General features: G+C 42.5%; 1 protein-coding gene across 3 annotated transcripts in view; it reads left to right on the plus strand.

Annotated features, from left to right (window-relative positions):
* The window catches only part of LOC121569996 (glucagon receptor), a 241026-nt gene that overhangs the window by 183535 nt on the left and 36931 nt on the right, over positions 1-20560 (plus strand). The window contains exon 1 of one of the 3 annotated variants that reach the window (XM_041881422.2): positions 9401-9437. The exons of the other annotated variants lie outside the window; for them this stretch is intronic. The gene's annotated coding sequence lies outside the window, so the exon portion shown is untranslated. Of the gene's footprint in view, positions 1-9400; positions 9438-20560 lie in introns of those variants that run through there. 3 annotated transcript variants of the gene reach the window in all.

Below are 20560 nucleotides of genomic sequence, written 5' to 3' on the forward strand. Positions count from 1 at the left end.
CATAATAAGCAAAAAAGTGTTTGAATCATCACTGCTTCTGTTCCACTACTGCTCACAACCACACCCGTGTCAAATGGTGAGTGTGGAGGGTTACACAGTCACACAGCGGCTACACATCCTACAGTATGCTGGGAATAAGGGTAAGAGACGAGATGAGGGAGAGATGAGATGATATGCTGACAGAATAATAAACATATGAACATCTTCAGATTTATTTGCACTTTATGTTAACTGTCTTCCCTCTGGGGTCTGACCCTGTGAGTAGAGTTTAAATGGGATATCATAGCGGTCAGATTGGGCCTCAGGATTCACATTAGTCTGACGCTACGTCCTAAATGGAATCCTATTCTCTATATAGTGCACTACTTTAGACCAGGGCCCATATGGGATTAGGGTGTCATTTTGGAAGCAGTCTGACTCAAGGCTCAGTGTTCATGTTCAAGGCTCAGTGTTCATGTTCAAGGCTCAGTGTTCATGTTCAAGGCTCAGTGTTCATGTGCAAGGCTCAGTGTTCATATTCAAGGCTCAGTGTTCATGTTCAAGGCTCAGTGTTCATGTTCAAGGCTCAGTGTTCATGTTCAAGGCTAAGTGTTCATGTGCAAGGCTCAGTGTTCATGTTCAAGGCTCAGTGTTCATGTTCAAGGCTCATTGTTCATGTTCAAGGCTCAGTGTAGTTACTGCAGAATAAATCCACATTACCTTAAAGGACTGCACAGCTGTCAGGCTAAACTCTACTGGATGACTCTGTACTAGGCTACACTAGCCATCATTAAAACATATCTGTTTCTGCTGTTTTCATTAGTCATGGGGATATCAGAAGGGTATTGGTTGGTCAGGAGTGAGTCATTGGTCATGGGGATATCAGAAGGGTATTGGTCAGGAGTGAGTCATTAGTCATGGGGATATCAGAAGGGTATTGGTCAGGAGTGAGTCGTTAGTCATGGGGATATCAGAAGGGTATTGGTCAGGAGTGAGTCATTAGTCATGGGGATATCAGAAGGGTATTGGTCAGGAGTGAGTCATTAGTCATGGGGATATCAGAATGGTATTGATCAGGAGTGAGTTGTTAGTCATGGGGATATCAGAAGGGTATTGGTCAGGAGTGAGTCATTAGTCATGGGGATATCAGAAGGGTATTGGTCAGGAGTGAGTCATTAGTCATGGGGATATCAGAAGGGTATTGGTCAGGAGTGAGTCATTAGTTATGGGGATATCAGAAGGGTATTGATCAGGAGTGAGTCATTAGTCATGGGGATATCAGAAGGGTATTGGTCAGGAGTGAGTTGTTAGTCATGGGGATATCAGAAGGGTATTGGTCAGGAGTGAGTTGTTAGTCATGGGGATATCAGAATGGTATTTATCAGGAGTGAGTCGTTAGTCATGGGGATATCAGAAGGGTATTGGTCAGGAGTGAGTTGTTAGTCATGGGGATATCAGAATGGTATTTATCAGGAGTGAGTTGTTAGTCATGGGGATATCAGAAGGGTATTGGTCAGGAGTGAGTCATTAGTCATGGGGATATCAGAATGGTATTGGTCAGGAGTGAGTCGTTAGTCATGGGGATATCAGAAGTGTATTGATCAGGAGTGAGTCGTTAGTCATGGGGATATCAGAAGGGTATTGGTCAGGAGTGAGTCGTTAGTCATGGGGATATCAGAAGGGTATTGGTCAGGAGTGAATCGTTAGTCATGGGGATATCAGAAGGGTATTGGTCATGAGTGAGTCGTTAGTCATGGGGATATCAGAATGGTATTGGTCAGGAGTGAGTCGTTAGTCATGGGGATATCAGAAGGGTATTGATCAGGAGTGAGTCATTAGTCATGGGGATATCAGAAGGGTATTGGTCAGGAGTGAGTCGTTAGTCATGGGGATATCAGAAGGGTATTGGTCAGGAGTGAGTCGTTAGTCACGGGGATATCAGAAGGGTATTGGTCAGGAGTGAGTCATTAGTCATGGGGATATCAGAAGGGTATTGGTCAGGAGTGAGTCGTTAGTCATGGGGATATCAGAAGGGTATTGGTCAGGAGTGAGTCGTTAGTCATGGGGATATCAAAAGGGTATTGGTCAGGAGTGAGTCGTTAGTCATGGGGATATCAGAATGGTATTTATCAGGAGTGAGTCTGTCTTCCCCTCAGGTCCTCGTTGAACTCATTCTAACAATAGACAGCCTGTATTTCTTCTCTCTCTATTTATCTCTCTGTTTCTTCTCTCCCTCTCTCTCAATTTTTTTATCTTCTGTCTTCTCTCTCTCTCTCTCTCTCTCTCTCTCTCTCTCTCTCTCTCTCTCTCTCTCTCTCTCTCTCTCTCTCTCTCTCTCCACTCTGTCTCTCTCTTTCTCACTCTTGTCTTTCTCTCTCTCTCTCTCTCTGTTCTCTCTCTCTCTCTCAAGTTTATAATGTGACTACACCCTCTGTATAGAGTGATGGATATCATGTGATAAGTGTGAAACATGCATGCCAAGAGCCTGATGTTGAAGTTTGAAGACTTCGTTGGAGTGTCCTTGACATGCATTATCTTCTACTGCAATATCCCTACATACTCAATCAGCTCAATCAACCCTCCAGAAACACTTTGCATCAACTGTATTACTGAATCTTGAGAGCTTCATCTGCTTTTTGTTCAATGTAGAGTTTTATTTAAATATGCACACTATGCAGATATCGCTTCGACATTTCCTGGTTGCTAAGACTAATTTCCGTTTATGTGACAAAACAAGCAAGTATAGTGTAGAGAATCATTGTACCATCTAAACCGCTGTGAAATGTATTTTCCATTACCAAAAATGTTGTGTTTTGAGCTGTTTGAAGCTGGTGTACAAAACCGAAAGTAAAAGCGAACACAGAACATATCTACCGCTTCTTAGACTTGCTTTCAATGAGAAGGACAGATCTATAAATCACATTTCTACAGTGCCTTGCAAAAGTATTCATCCCCCTTGGCGTTTTTCCTATTTTGTTGCATTACAACCTGTAACATAAATGCACTTTTATTTGGGGGATTTTTATCATGTAATGGACATACACAAAATAGTCCAAATTGGTGAAGTGAAATAAAAAAAATAACTTGCTTCAAAAATTCTACAAAATAAATAACAGAAAAGTGGTGTGTGCATACAGTGAGGGAAAAAAGTATTTGATCCCCTGCTGATTTTGTACGTTTGCCCACTGACAAAGACATGATCATATACACCTGTTCTGAAAGGCCACAGAGTCTGCAACATCACTAAGCAAGGGGCACCACCAAGCAAGTGGCACCATGAAGACCAAGGAGCTCTCCAAACAGGTCAGGGACAAAGTTGTGTAGAAGTACAGATCAGGGTTGGGTTATAAAAAAATATCAGAAACTTTGAACATCCCACGGAGCACCATTAAATCCATTAATAAAAAATTTAAAGAATATGGCACCCCAACAAACCTGCCAAGAGAGGGCCGCCCACCAAAACTCACGGACCAGGCAAGAAGGGCATTACTCAGAGAGGCAACAAAGAGACCAAAGATAACCATGAAGGAGCTGCAAAGCTCCACAGCGGAGATTGGAGTATCTGTCCATAGGACCACTTTAAGCCGTACACTCCACAGAGCTGGGCTTTACCGAAGAGTGGCCAGAAAAATTTGGTGTTCGCCAAAAGGCATGTGGGAGACTCCCCAAACATATGGAAGAAGGTACTCTGGTCAGATGAGACTAAAATTGAGCTTTTTGGCCATCAAGGAAAACGTTATGTCTGGTGCAAACCCAACACCTCTCATCACCCCGAGAACACCATGCCCACAGTGAAGCATGGTGGTGGCAGCATCATGATGTGGGGATGTTTTTCATCAGCAGGGACTGGGAAACTGGTCAGAATTGAAGGAATGATGGATGGCGCTAAATACAGGGAAATTCTTGAGGGAAACCTGTTTCAGTCTTCCAGAGATTTGAGACTGGGACGGAGGTTCACCTTCCAGCAGGACAATGACCCTAAGCATACTGCTAAAGCAACACTTGAGTAGTTTACACTTGGCGCAGTGGTCTAAGGCAGTGCATCGCAGTGTTAGCTGTGCCACTAGAGATCCTGGTTTGAATCCAGGCTCTGTCGTAGCCGGCCGCGACCGGGAGACCCATGGGGCGGCGCACAATTGGCCCAGCGTCGTCTAGGGTAGGGGAGGGAATGGCCGGCACGGATGTAGCTCAGTTGGTAGAGCATGGCCTTTGCAACGCCAGGGTTGTGGGTTCGATTCCCACGAAAAAAAAAATAATAATAAAATAATGTATGCACTAACTGTAAGTCGCTCTGGATAAGTCGCTAAATGACGTAACTGTAACTGTTTAAGGGGAAATATTTAAATGTCTTGGAATGGCCTAGTCAAAGCCCAGACCTCAATCCAATTGAGAATCTGTGGTATGACTTAAAGATTTCTGTACACCAGCGGAACCCATCCAACTTGAAGGAGCTGGATCAGTTTTGCCTTGAAGAAGTGGCTAGATGTGCCAAGCTTATAGAAATACCCCGAGACTTGCAGCTGTCAGTGCTGCAAAAGGTGGCTCTACAAAGTATTGACTTTGGGGGGGGGGGTGAATAGTTTTCTGTTTTTTTGGTCTTATTTCTTGTTTGTTTCACAATAAAATATATTTTGCATCTTCAAAGTGGTAGGCATGTTGTGTAAATGAAAGTATACAAACCCCCCCAAAAATCAATTTAAATTCCAGGTTGTGAGGCAACAAAATAGGAAAAATGCCAAGGGGGGTGAATGCTTTCGCAAGCCACTGTATGTGCATTTTGTGGGGTCGCCCAAAAAGTTACATATTGCAGCTTTAACACACTGAGGACGTTTTCACATATGAAATCCGGTATCCTGGGTCGGTTTCCTCGTTCGGTACCCTGGTCCGGTTTCCTGGAGCGTTGTGAGAATTCTACAGAATACATTTTGCTTTCAGAAGACATGAAAATAAACGTTTCATGGTGCGATTTGCAAGACTCACATTCTACATGAAGTTAGTGATCTAGTTGGTTTACAACTGGCAAAAAAGCTCCATGCTACTCACACTGCTGCTTCACAACACCTGGTACTATGGTCCCGGATCTTGGACCGGTTACTCACACAGGTCCAGTATTAGTTTCAGCCAGGGTTCGTTTTGCGTTTCACACATGCTTTATAGTGCGGATCAGGGTATCAAACGCTCCAGGGTCCGGATCATAAGGGGATATGTGAAAGCGCCCTTAGAAGAATTTTACTCAATTCTCAGATAACATTTTGAGAATGCTTTGCCAAACCAATTTGGAAAAGTTAGGCCTAGTCTTAGCTGCAGTAGGAACGCTAAACCACCAGCAAAAACTGTTGAGAGGGCTGCTATGCTTTAGCTGCTACTGGACTGTTGTCATCTGTGGCATACTGATTGAGACTACTGTCCTGTGGCTCATTAGTATTGACAGGTTGTTTTTCTCTCCCGGAGGTTGTGTAATCTCTGAGCTTAGGGGTCTCTCAATCTCCTGCTCTCTCTCTCTCTCGCTCTCTGTCTCTCTCGTTCTCTGTCTCTCTCTCTCTCTCTCGCTCTCTCTCTCTCTCTCTCTCTCTCTCTCTCTCTCTCTCTCTCTCTCTCTCTCTCTCTCTCTCTCTCTCTCTCTCTCTCTCTCTCTCTCTCTCTCTCTCTCTCTCTCTCTCTCTCTCTCTCTCTCTCTCTCTCTCTCTCTCGTTCTGTCTCTATAAGGACAGGCTTACTCCATGGCACTCTGTCTCTGGTTAATCATTGCACCTACTTGGTGCTGGGGTTGCAGAAAGTGCTGTAAGTAGGGTAGTATGTTCTGAAATTAGAAAGAGGCACTTGTCCATAATAAATAGACAAGTGCCTTTCCTGTTTGTTTCAATTCAATTGTTATGTGTGTGTCGGTTTGATTATACAGCAAGTGGGTTGTTCATTAGCGTGTGCGCATGTGTGTGTGTGTGTGTGTGTGTGTGTGTGCGCATGTGTGTGTATGTGTGTATATGTGCCTGTGTGCGTGTCTTCAGAGCTCAGGAACACTTCGTAGAGCAGTGACGTTTCTCTAGCCTCATGCCGTGGCTAGGTGAGCTAACACCATGCTCTCACCCAGCCTCCTGCTGCTCGCGCTACGTGGACACTCTGACACCCGTCTGCTTCCCCTACTACACTACAACATGTGATCTGGTCTGCTACCCCTCTCTGGTAAGCTCTGGCACGGTGCCTCTTTCACATTCTGACACCCGTCTGCTGCCCCCTACTACACTACAACATGTGGTCTGGTCTGATACCCCTCTCTGGTAAGCTCTGGCACGGTGCCTCTTTCACATTCTGACACCCGTCTGCTGCCCCCTACTACACTACAACATGTGGTCTGGTCTGCTACCCCTCTCTGGTAAGCTCTGGCACGGTGCCTCTCTCAGTATGGTGCTGATGGGTTTGTCCTGTGACTGACACCGTTACTGTGCATGCTATGTGAGATTTCACACCTATACCATGGGGTATACAGTGGACAACCATTGGGATTTATCAGAATGAATTAATGGATGTTCAGATCAGAAGCATGACTTTCACATGCATTCATTATCCATCAGGCTTCACATCAGATGTTAAGTAGTTGTCACTGTGCTGTGTTTCTTGTGTGTGACTCAACACTATATTGTGTTTCCTGTGTGTGACTCAACACCATGCTGTGTTTCCTGTGTGTGACTCAACACTGTGCTGTGTTCCCTGTGTGTGACTCAACACTATGCTGTGTTTCCTGTGTGTGACTCAACACTGTGCTGTGTTGCTTGTGTGTGACTCAACACTGTGCTGTGTTTCCTGTGTGTGACTCAACACTATGCTGTGTTTCCTGTGTGTGACTCAACACTGTGCTGTGTTGCCTGTGTGTGACTCAACACTATGCTGTGTTGCCTGTGTGTGACTCAACACTATGCTGTGTTTCCTGTGTGTGACTCAACACTGTGCTGTGTTGCTTGTGTGTGACTCAATACTATGCTGTGTTGCTTGTGTGTGACTCAACACTGTGCTGTGTTTCCTGTGTGTGACTCAACACTGTGCTGTGTTGCTTGTGTGTGACTCAACACCGTGCTGTTTTTCCTGTGTGTGACTCAACACTATGCTGTGTTTCCTGTGTGTGACTCAACACTGTGCTGTGTTTCCTGTGTGTGACTCAACACTGTGCTGTGTTTCCTGCGTGTGACTCAACACTGTGCTGTGTTGCCTGTGTGTGACTCAACACTGTGCTGTGTTGCTTGTGTGTGACTCAACACTGTGCTGTGTTTCCTCTGTGTGACTCAACACTATGCTGTGTTTCCTGTGTGTGACTCAACACTGTGCTGTGTTGCTTGTGTGTGACTCAACACTGTGCTGTGTTGCTTGTGTGTGACTCAACACTGTGCTGTGTTTCCTGTGTGTGACTCAACACTATGCTGTGTTTCCTGTGTGTGACTCAAAACTGTGCTGTGTTGCCTGTGTGTGACTCAACACTATGCTGTGTTTCCTGTGTGTGACTCAACACTATGCTGTGTTTCCTGTGTGTGACTCAACACTATGCTGTGTTTCCTGTGTGTGACTCAACACTGTGCTGTGTTGCCTGTGTGTGACTGAGGAGCACCAGTCTCTGTCTTCCAGTAAGTCCTGTAGCTCTTAACGGCTCTGATACAATCTGCATCTCCCCTGGCGGAGGTCTGGGAGAAAGTCATTTGGAGAGCTGATAAGGGAATGTTAACATGGAAATGGAATCTGCTCAAGTGCTTTAGCCAGAGTGGGCTAGCCAGTATCTCTGTATAGCCCCCATCCCAGAGTAGAACAGCCTGTTGGCCATCACGGCGGTAGATGAGATATCAGATCAAAAGCTGCTTTTATTGTTTGTCTGTCTGGATGTTAAAATTGGGAATGAAAAATATAATCTTTGTCAGGTCAGTACTGTATATTATAGAACGTGTAAATGATAGAACATAGAAATTCTGCTTTTGCTTTTGCTTTTGGATCAATTGAGGGATCAGACCCTACTTCACCACGCCAGACTATAAATGGACCCTGCTTAAGTGCTTTCACCTGTATCTTTTTAACATCCAGACTATAAATGGACCCTGCTTAAGACCTTTCACCTGTATCTTTTTAGCACCCCATCCCAGACTAACAGAGCCTGTTGGCACACAAGGAGCTATAGATCCTAGATCAGAGGAAAAGATGCTCTTGTTGTTGTTTGTTTAGGTCTTCCTTAACAACACGGTCTCTGGAATATGGCTTTATGTATCTGGAAGTCATTTCCATGTAAAAGTACCCATGAGCACCAACGTGTAAGTTCATAGGAGCATGTCAAATTAGGTGTCAAATTAGGTGTTAATTTTGAGAAATTAAGGCATATATACTTTTTTTTTTTTTTTTTTTTACAATTTTCCATCCTAAAAGATAGGAATAAGCAAAAGCTTTGATTTATTGTCAAATAGATGGAAAAGGGGTCTTACAAAACATCTACCAGAAAAAGTTAAAAAAGGTATTAGAAATACATCAAAATACAATAATGTTGAAGTAAAGACCCTTGTCAACTAATATCAACCCTTATATCTAGTTTAGGATACATTGTTCTGCCTTCTGTACGTTTAAGAAACATTGCCTTGTGCCTTGAAATTCCGTTACCAAAAACCCACATATCTTTCCAGGGCTCTACAGTGAGACCTGACATTTTTTATTTAGGAGCCTAGAAAAATGAAGGATTCTAGCTTTAAAATCTAAAATATTTTTCATTGTGCTTCTAAATTTCTTTGTGTGGTCCTACATTTTTCCACTTAGGCGCACGTCAGTGGAGGATGCTGAGGGGAGGACAGCTCATAGTAATGGCTGGAATGGAGTCAATGGAATGGTATCAACCACATGGAATCCACATGATTGATACCATTCCATTGACTCCATTCCAGCCATTATTATGAGCCGTCCTCCCCTCAGCAGCCTCCACTGGCTCACACGTGCTCCTTGTAAAAAAGGTCAGCGTAGAGCCCTGATTTAAGATATTTTCTAATTTCATAGGGAGGATGATGAAAGTTCATAGAAGTAACAAGTAAAGGTAGACCTATCAATTAGTTATATTCAGCTGATAACCGTTTTCTTTCTCTCTCTCTCTCTCTCTCTCTCTCTCTCTCTCTCTCTCTCTCTCTCTCTCTCTCTCTCTCTCTCTCTCTCTCTCTCTCTCTCTCTCTCTCTCTCTCTCTCTCTCTCTCTCTCTCTCTCTCTCTCTCTCTCTCTCTCTCTGTCTCTCTCTCTCTCTCTCTCTCTCTCTCTCTCTCTCTCTCTCTCTCTCTCTCTCTCTCTCTCTCTCTCTCTCTCTCTCTCTCTCCAGTTAATGTCACCTCTCCCTGCTCTTACTGACACCAACCAATGAGCCCCCTCTCTTTCCATTGACTTTAACCAACATCCTCACCCACTGAGCACCGACCGACACCGGACGTCCACGGACAATGAAAAGTAGTTGAAATTTGGTCAGTCCGAACGTGATTTCAAACGTTGTTTTTTGGTACTGAACTATACTATGCTGTACTGTACTGTACTGAACTCTAATCTACTTTACTTTACTATACTGTACTGAACTTACTATGCTGTACTGTACTGTACTGTACTGTACTGTACTGAACTCTAATCTACTGTACTGTACTCTACTGAGCTCTGCTGTGCTGTACTGTAATGTCCAAACTTGTGAAACATAGACGTCTATGATTGGTTCAGGTTTGAGCTCATTCAAATAATAGCCAGTGTGTAGAATACCCAAATATTCAAAGGAGGATATTGCATATTTCTACCATTGTGTACCTATTCAGGATACACCACCATGAAGAGCATGACTTTCATATGCATCAATATGCATTTCTGTGTAGTACAGATCACATGAACGCAATTCCGTCTCCTTATGCAAATCCACTTCACTTACTGTAGTTCAATAACCAAAATAGATTTTTTCAAACTCAAGGTGTCATGTCATAGCTGACACCCCATTCTGTCTGCAGACATCTTTGAATCTTAATTCGGAGCAGATATTTAACAGAGTTTTTAGAAAACGTGGTCACATAAAAAAACGGAGGGAGATTTTACCAAAATTCTCTTACCAAACTGCATCTGCACAGTTCTTCCAGTAAATGTGTTTTTGTAACATGTTCAGTGTAAATTGTTCAAAGTAGTCCTTGTGCATAGAGTTATATGGTTTGTTAAACTTTGAAATCAATGGTTTTTGTTTGGCATACATTTGAAGTGATAAATCTGATTCTCAGTTACCATGGAATTGCCAAATACCACCACATGGCAATACACACACACACACACACACGCACGCACGCACATACACACACATACACATACACATACACACTCAACCCCCTCCCTCCTCCTCCATCCCATGGCCTGCCAAGAGAGATTGGAACAGAATGGAATTTGAAACGTTTTAGCCAAAAATGTTTCCACGGTAAAGGTGTTTTTTGCAGAAACGTTTCAGATTTCGTTCCGTTCTCCGACTTCGACTGAAGCTCTGAGGGGTTGAGGTGAGGGGTCGATGAGCAGGTGAGTCACCACTAGATCCGAAGACCAAAGGACAACATATTGTACACACACACACACACACACACAAATGCACACACACACACACACACGCATAAACACACCCAATCACCAAACAGACAGAAATGAATGCCCACACACACTCAAAAACATACACACAAAAAACGAAACATTTACACATGTACACATACACGCACTGTGTATTGCAGCCAAACAGGAATGCACTACTAACTGTCTGTCTGACTGACTAATGACACAAACAGGAATGCACTACTAACTGTCTGACTGACTAATTAGACAAACAGGAATGCACTACTAACTGTCTGACTGACTAATGAGACAAACAAGAATGCAATACTAACTGTCTGACTGACTAATGAGACAAACAGGAATGCACTACTAACTGTCTGACTGACTAATGAGAAAACAGGAATGCACTACTAACTGTCTGACTGACTGACTAATGAGAAAACAGGAATGCACTACTAACTGTCTGACTGACTAATGAGAAAACAGGAATGCACTACTAACTGTCTGACTGACTAATGAGAAAACAGGAATGCACTACTAACTGTCTGACTGACTAATGAGAAAACAGGAATGCACTACTAACTGTCTGACTGACTAATGAGACAAACAGGAATGCACTACTAACTGTCTGACTGACTGACTAATGAGACAAACAGGAATGCACTACTAACTGTCTGACTGACTAATGAGAAAACAGGAATGCACTACTAACTGTCTGACTGTCTAATGAGACAAACAGGAATGCACTACTAACTGTCTGACTGACTGACTAATGAGACAAACAGGAATGCACTACTAACTTTCTGACTGACTAATGAGACAAACAGGAATGCACTACTAACTGTCTGACTGACTAATGAGAAAACAGGAATGCACTACTAACTGTCTGACTGACTAATGAGACAAACAGGAATGCACTACTAACTGTCTGTCTGACTGACTAATGACACAAACAGGAATGCACTACTAACTGTCTGACTGACTAATTAGACAAACAGGAATGCACTACTAACTGTCTGACTGACTAATGAGACAAACAAGAATGCAATACTAACTGTCTGACTGACTAATGAGACAAACAGGAATGCACTACTAACTGTCTGACTGACTAATGAGAAAACAGGAATGCACTACTAACTGTCTGACTGACTGACTAATGAGAAAACAGGAATGCACTACTAACTGTCTGACTGACTAATGAGAAAACAGGAATGCACTACTAACTGTCTGACTGACTAATGAGAAAACAGGAATGCACTACTAACTGTCTGACTGACTAATGAGAAAACAGGAATGCACTACTAACTGTCTGACTGACTAATGAGACAAACAGGAATGCACTACTAACTGTCTGACTGACTGACTAATGAGACAAACAGGAATGCACTACTAACTGTCTGACTGACTAATGAGAAAACAGGAATGCACTACTAACTGTCTGACTGTCTAATGAGACAAACAGGAATGCACTACTAACTGTCTGACTGACTGACTAATGAGACAAACAGGAATGCACTACTAACTTTCTGACTGACTAATGAGACAAACAGGAATGCACTACTAACTGTCTGACTGACTAATGAGAAAACAGGAATGCACTACTAACTGTCTGACTGACTAATGAGACAAACAGGAATGCACTACTAACTGTCTGACTGACTGACTAATGAGACAAACAGGAATGCACTACTAACTGTCTGACTGACTAATGAGAAAACAGGAATGCACTACTAACTGTCTGACTGTCTAATGAGACAAACAGGAATGCACTACTAACTGTCTGACTGACTGACTAATGAGACAAACAGGAATGCACTACTAACTTTCTGACTGACTAATGAGACAAACAGGAATGCACTACTAACTGTCTGACTGACTAATGAGACAAACAGGAATGCACTACTAACTGTCTGACTGACTAATGAAACAAACAGGAATGCACTACTAACTGTCTGACTGACTAATGAGACAAACAGGAATGCACTACTAACTGTCTGACTGACTAATGAGACAAACAGGAATGCACTACTAACTGTCTGACTGACTAATTAGACAAACAGGAATGCACTACTAACTGTCTGACTGACTAATGAGACAAACAGGAATGCACTACTAACTGTCTGACTGACTAATGAAACAAACAGGAATGCACTACTAACTGTCTGACTGACTAATGAGAAAAACAGGAATGCACTACTAACTGTCTGACTGACTAATGAGACAAACAGGAATGCACTACTAACTGTCTGACTGACTGACTAATGAGACAAACAGGAATGCACTACTAACTGTCTGACTGACTAATGAGACAAACATGAATGCACTACTAACTGTCTGACTGACTAATGAGAAAAACAGGAATGCACTACTAACTGTCTGACTGACTGACTAATGAGACAAACAGGAATGCACTACTAACTGTCTGACTGTCTAATGAGAAAACAGGAATGCTCTAATAACTGTCTGAATGTCTAATGAGACAAACAGGAATGCACTACTAACTGTCTGACTGACTGACTATTGAAAAAAACAGGAATGCACTACTAACTGTCTAACTGACTAATGAGACAAACATGAATGCACTACTAACTGTCTGACTGTCTAATGAGAAAACAGGAATGCTCTACTAACTGTCTGACTGTCTAATGAGAAAACAGGAATGCACTACTAACTGTCTGACTGTCTAATGAGACAAACAGGAATGCACTACTAACTGTCTGACTGACTGACTAATGAGACAAACAGGAATGCACTACTAACTGTCTGACTGACTGACTAATGAGACAAACAGGAATGCACTACTAACTGTCTGACTGACTAATGAGACAAACAGGAATGCACTACTAACTGTCTGACTGACTGACTATGAGACAAACAGGAATGCACTACTAACTGTCTGACTGACTGACTAATGAGACAAACAGGAATGCACTACTAACTGTCTGACTGTCTAACGAGAAAACAGGAATGCTCTACTAACTGTCTGACTGTCTAATGAGACAAACAGGAATGCACTACTAACTGTCTGACTGACTGACTAATGAGACAAACAGGAATGCACTACTAACTGTCTGACTGTCTAACGAGAAAACAGGAATGCTCTACTAACTGTCTGACTGTCTAATGAGACAAACAGGAATGCACTACTAACTTTCTGACTGACTAATGAGACAAACAGGAATGCACTACTAACTGTCTGACTGACTAATGAGACAAACAGGAATGCACTACTAACTGTCTGACTGACTAATGAGACAAACAGGAATGCACTACTAGCTGTCTGACTGACTAATGAGACAAACAGGAATGCACTACTAACTGTCTGACTGACTAATGAGACAAACAGGAATGCACTACTAACTGTCTGACTGACTAATGAAACAAACAGGAATGCACTACTAACTGTCTGACTGACTAATGAGAAAAACAGGAATGCACTACTAACTGTCTGACTGACTAATGAGACAAACAGGAATGCACTACTAACTGTCTGACTGACTAATGAGACAAACAGGAATGCACTACTAACTGTCTGACTGACTGACTAATGAGACAAACAGGAATGCACTACTAACTGTCTGACTGACTGACTAATGAGACAAACAGGAATGCACTACTAACTGTCTGACTGACTAATGAGAAAACAGGAATGCACTACTAACTGTCTGACTGTCTAATGAGACAAACAGGAATGCACTACTAACTGTCTGACTGACTGACTAATGAGACAAACAGGAATGCACTACTAACTGTCTGACTGTCTAACGAGAAAACAGGAATGCACTACTAACTGTCTGACTGACTGACTAATGAGACAAACAGGAATGCACTACTAACTGTCTGACTGACTGACTAATGAGACAAACAGGAATGCACTACTAACTGTCTGACTGTCTAACGAGAAAACAGGAATGCTCTACTAACTGTCTGACTGTCTAATGAGACAAACAGGAATGCACTACTAACTTTCTGACTGACTAATGAGACAAACAGGAATGCACTACTAACTGTCTGACTGACTAATGAGACAAACAGGAATGCACTACTAACTGTCTGACTGACTAATGAAACAAACAGGAATGCACTACTAACTGTCTGACTGACTAATGAGACAAACAGGAATGCACTACTAACTGTCTGACTGACTAATGAGACAAACAGGAATGCACTACTAACTGTCTGACTGACTAATGAGACAAACAGGAATGCACTACTAGCTGTCTGACTGACTAATGAGACAAACAGGAATGCACTACTAACTGTCTGACTGACTAATGAGACAAACAGGAATGCACTACTAACTGTCTGACTGACTAATGAAACAAACAGGAATGCTCTACTAACTGTCTGACTGTCTAATGAGAAAACAGGAATGCACTACTAACTGTCTGACTGTCTAATGAGACAAACAGGAATGCACTACTAACTGTCTGACTGACTGACTAATGAGACAAACAGGAATGCACTACTAACTGTCTGACTGACTGACTAATGAGACAAACAGGAATGCACTACTAACTGTCTGACTGACTAATGAGACAAACAGGAATGCACTACTAACTGTCTGACTGACTGACTAATGAGACAAACAGGAATGCACTACTAACTGTCTGACTGACTGACTAATGAGACAAACAGGAATGCACTACTAACTGTCTGACTGTCTAACGAGAAAACAGGAATGCTCTACTAACTGTCTGACTGTCTAATGAGACAAACAGGAATGCACTACTAACTGTCTGACTGACTGACTAATGAGACAAACAGGAATGCACTACTAACTGTCTGACTGTCTAACGAGAAAACAGGAATGCTCTACTAACTGTCTGACTGTCTAATGAGACAAACAGGAATGCACTACTAACTTTCTGACTGACTAATGAGACAAACAGGAATGCACTACTAACTGTCTGACTGACTAATGAGACAAACAGGAATGCACTACTAACTGTCTGACTGACTAATGAGACAAACAGGAATGCACTACTAGCTGTCTGACTGACTAATGAGACAAACAGGAATGCACTACTAACTGTCTGACTGACTAATGAGACAAACAGGAATGCACTACTAACTGTCTGACTGACTAATGAAACAAACAGGAATGCACTACTAACTGTCTGACTGACTAATGAGAAAAACAGGAATGCACTACTAACTGTCTGACTGACTAATGAGACAAACAGGAATGCACTACTAACTGTCTGACTGACTAATGAGACAAACAGGAATGCACTACTAACTGTCTGACTGACTGACTAATGAGACAAACAGGAATGCACTACTAACTGTCTGACTGACTGACTAATGAGACAAACAGGAATGCACTACTAACTGTCTGACTGACTAATGAGAAAACAGGAATGCACTACTAACTGTCTGACTGTCTAATGAGACAAACAGGAATGCACTACTAACTGTCTGACTGACTGACTAATGAGACAAACAGGAATGCACTACTAACTGTCTGACTGTCTAACGAGAAAACAGGAATGCTCTACTAACTGTCTGACTGTCTAATGAGACAAACAGGAATGCACTACTAACTGTCTGACTGACTGACTAATGAGACAAACAGGAATGCACTACTAACTGTCTGACTGTCTAACGAGAAAACAGGAATGCTCTACTAACTGTCTGACTGTCTAATGAGACAAACAGGAATGCACTACTAACTTTCTGACTGACTAATGAGACAAACAGGAATGCACTACTAACTGTCTGACTGACTAATGAGACAAACAGGAATGCACTACTAACTGTCTGACTGACTAATGAAACAAACAGGAATGCACTACTAACTGTCTGACTGACTAATGAGACAAACAGGAATGCACTACTAACTGTCTGACTGACTAATGAGACAAACAGGAATGCACTACTAACTGTCTGACTGACTAATGAGACAAACAGGAATGCACTACTAGCTGTCTGACTGACTAATGAGACAAACAGGAATGCACTACTAACTGTCTGACTGACTAATGAGACAAACAGGAATGCACTACTAACTGTCTGACTGACTAATGAAACAAACAGGAATGCACTACTAACTGTCTGACTGACTAATGAGACAAACAGGAATGCACTACTAACTGTCTGACTGACTAATGAGACAAACAAGAATGCAATACTAACTGTCTGACTGACTAATGAGACAAACAGGAATGCACTACTAACTGTCTGACTGACTAATGAGAAAACAGGAATGCACTACTAACTGTCTGACTGTCTAATGAGACAAACAGGAATGCACTACTAACTGTCTGACTGACTGACTAATGAGACAAACAGGAATGCACTACGAACTGTCTAACTGACTAATGAGAAAACAGGAATGCACTACTAACTGTCTGACTGTCTAATTGAGACAAACAGGAATGCACTACTAACTGTCTGACTGACTGACTAATGAGACAAACAGGAATGCACTACTAACTGTCTGACTGACTGACTAATGAGAAAACAGGAATGCACTACGAACTGTCTAACTGACTAATGAGAAAACAGGAATGCACTACTAACTGTCTGACTGTCTAATTGAGACAAACAGGAATGCACTACTAACTGTCTGACTGACTGACTAATGAGACAAACAGGAGTGCACTACTAACTGTCTGACTGTCTAATGAGAAAACAGGAATGCTCTACTAACTGTCTGACTGTCTAATGAGACAAACAGGAATGCACTACTAACAGTCTGACTTTCTAATGAGAAAACAGGAATGCACTACTAACTGTCTGACTGTCTAATGAGACAAACAGGAATGCACTACTAACTGTCTGACTGACTAATGAGACAAACAGGAATGCACTACTAACTGTCTGACTGTCTAATGAGACAAACAGGAATGCACTACTAACTGTCTGACTGACTAATGAGACAAACAGGAATGCACTACTAACTGTCTGACTGTCTAATGAGACAAACAGGAATGCACTACTAACTGTCTGACTGACTAATGAGAAAACAGGAATGCACTACTAACTGTCTGACTGACTGACTAATGAGACAAACGGGGTCTGCGCACCAAATGGAACCCTATTACAGACCTATGTTCAAATGTAGTGCACTATATATAGCCATTTGGGACACAACCAGGATTTTCTGAAGGGTGTTTTGGCCTCTGTCGTGTCGTGACTCTGTCTAACCCCAAACCTTCCCCCAATCTTTGTCTCTCGCTCTTTCGTGACACTGTCCAACCCCCTTCCATGCCTGGCTCTCTCTCTTTCTCTCTTGTTCCTCTTTTGGCCTCTGTCGTGGCGACTCTCTCTAACCCCTTCCCAGCAACTTCTACTGTCCTGTGTGGTCCTTCTCTCTCGCTCTCTCTGTCTCTCTCTCTCTCTCTCGCTCTCTCTCTCTCTCTCTCTCTCTCTCTCTCTCTCTCGCTCTCTCTCTCTCTCTCTCTCGCTCTCGCTCTCTCTATCTCTCTCTCTCTCTCGCTCTCTCTCTCTCTCTCTCTCTCTCTTGCTCTCGCTCTCTCTCTCTCTCGCTCTCTCTCACTCTCTCTCTCTCGCTCTCTCTCTCTCTCTCTCTCTCTCTCTCTCTCTCTCTCTCTCTCTCTCTCTCTCTCTCTCTCTCTCTCTCTCTCTCTCTCTCTCTCAATTTCAATTTACGGGCTTTATTGGCATGGGAAACATATGTTAACATTGCCAAAGCGAGTGAAGTAGATAATAAACAAAAGTTAAATAAACTATATAAATTAACAGTAAACATTACAATCACAAAAGTTCCTAAAGAATAAAGACATTCAAATGTCAAATTATGTGATAATAGTTAAAGTAAACATAAATATGGGTTGTATTTACAATGGTGTTTGTTCTTCACTGGTTGCTGTGATTGCACACCGTGGTTTTTCACCCAATAGATATGGGAGTTTATCAAAATTGGATTTGTTTTCGAAATCTTTGTGGGTCTGTGTAATCTGAGGGAAATATGTGTCTCTAATATGGTCATACATTTGGCAGGAGGTTAGGAAGTGCTGCTCAGTTTCCACCTCATTTTGTGGGTAGTGTGCACATACAGTGGGGGAAAAAAGTATTTAGTCAGCCACCAATTATGCAAGTTCTCCCACTTAAAAAGATGAGAGAGGCCTGTAATTTTCATCATAGGTACACTTCAACTATGACAGACAAAATGAGGGGAAAAAATCCAGAAAATCACATTGTAGGATTTGTAATGAATTGATTTGCAAATTATGGTGGAAAATAAGTATTTGGTCAATAACAAAAGTTTCTCAATACTTTGATATATACCCTATGTTGGCAATGACACAGGTCAAACGTTTTCTGTAAGTCTTCACAAGGTTTTCACACCCTGTTGCTGGTATTTTGGCCCATTCCTCCATGCAGATCTCCTCTAGAGCAGTGATGTTTTGGGGCTGTCGCTGGGCAACACGGACTTTCAACTCCCTCCAAAGATTTTCTATGGGGTTGAGATCTGGAGACTGGCTAGGCCACTCCAGGACCTTGAAATGCTTCTTACGAAGCCACTCCTTCGTTGCCCAGGCGGTGTGTTTGGGATCATTGTCATGCTGAAAGACCCAGCCACGTTTCATCTTCAATGCCCTTGCTGATGGAAGGAGGTTTTCACTCAAAATCTCACGATACATGGCCCCATTCATTCTTTCCTTTACACGGATCAGTCGTCCTGGTCCCTTTGCAGAAAAACAGCCCCAAAGCATGATGTTTCCACCCCCATGCTTCACAGTAGGTATGGTGTTCTTTGGATGCAACTCAGCATTCTTTGTCCTCCAAACACGACAAGTTGAGTTTTTACCAAAAAGTTCTATTTTGGTTTCATCTGACCATATGACATTCTCCCAATCCTCTTCTGGATCATCCAAATGCACTCTAGCAAACTTCAGACGGGCCTGGACATGTACTGGCTTAAGCAGGGGGACACGTCTGGCACTGCAGGATTTGAGTCCCTGGCGGCGTAGTGTGTTACTGATGGTAGGCTTTGTTACTTTGGTCCCAGCTCTCTGCAGGTCATTCACTAGGTCCCCCCGTGTGGTTCTGGGATTTTTGCTCCCTGTTCTTGTGATCATTTTGACCCCATGGGGTGAGATCTTGCGTGGAGCCCCAGATCGAGGGAGATTATCAGTGGTCTTGTATGTCTTCCATTTCCTAATAATTGCTCCCACAGTTGATTTCTTCAAACCAAGCTGCTTACCTATTGCAGATTCAGTCTTCCCAGCCTGGTTCAGGATTACAATTTTGTTTCTGGTGTCCTTTGACAGATCTTTGGTCTTGGCCATAGTGGAGTTTGGAGTGTGACTGTTTGAGGTTGTGGACAGGTGTCTTTTATACTGATAACAAGTTCAAACAGGTGCCATTAATACAGGTAACGAGTGGAGGACAGAGGAGCATCTTAAAGAAGAAGTTACAGGTCTGTGAGAGCCAGAAATCTTGCTTGTTTGTAGGTGACCAAATACTTATTTTCCACCATAATTTGCAAATCAATTCATAAAAAATCCTACAATGTGATTTTCTGGAGTTTTTTTTCTCAATTTGTCTGTCATAGTTGACGTGTACCTATGATGAAAATTACAGGCCTCTCTCATCTTTTTAAGTGGGAGAACTTGCACAATTGGTGGCTGACTAAAAACTTTTTTCCCCCACTGTAGCCTGTCTTTTCTTGAGAGCCAGGTCTGCCTACGGCTGCCTTTTTCAATTGCAAGGCTATGCTCACTGAGTCTGTACATAGTCAAAGCTTTCCTTAATTTTGGGTCAGTAACAGTGGTCAGGTATTCTGCCACTGTGTACTCTCTGTTCAGGGCCAAATAGCATTCTAGTTTGCTCTGTTTTTTTGTTAATTCTCTCACTCTCTTCTCTCTCTCTCTTTCTCTTTCGCTCTGTGTGCCTTAGGGTTCAATTTGAGTATTATAAAATGATTAATAGTGTGGAGATGTTTCAGGAGATCGGGGGGCTCAGGGGGGCTGTCTGTACGGCTGGAGAGGAGGGGTTGGATGTACGGTTGTAATGTGGTGCTGGAGGGTGGATTGTAATGTACTGTGTTGTTGTG

This window comes from Coregonus clupeaformis, chromosome 7 (genome assembly GCF_020615455.1).
Source record: "Coregonus clupeaformis isolate EN_2021a chromosome 7, ASM2061545v1, whole genome shotgun sequence".
NCBI classification, from domain to species: domain Eukaryota; kingdom Metazoa; phylum Chordata; class Actinopteri; order Salmoniformes; family Salmonidae; genus Coregonus; species Coregonus clupeaformis.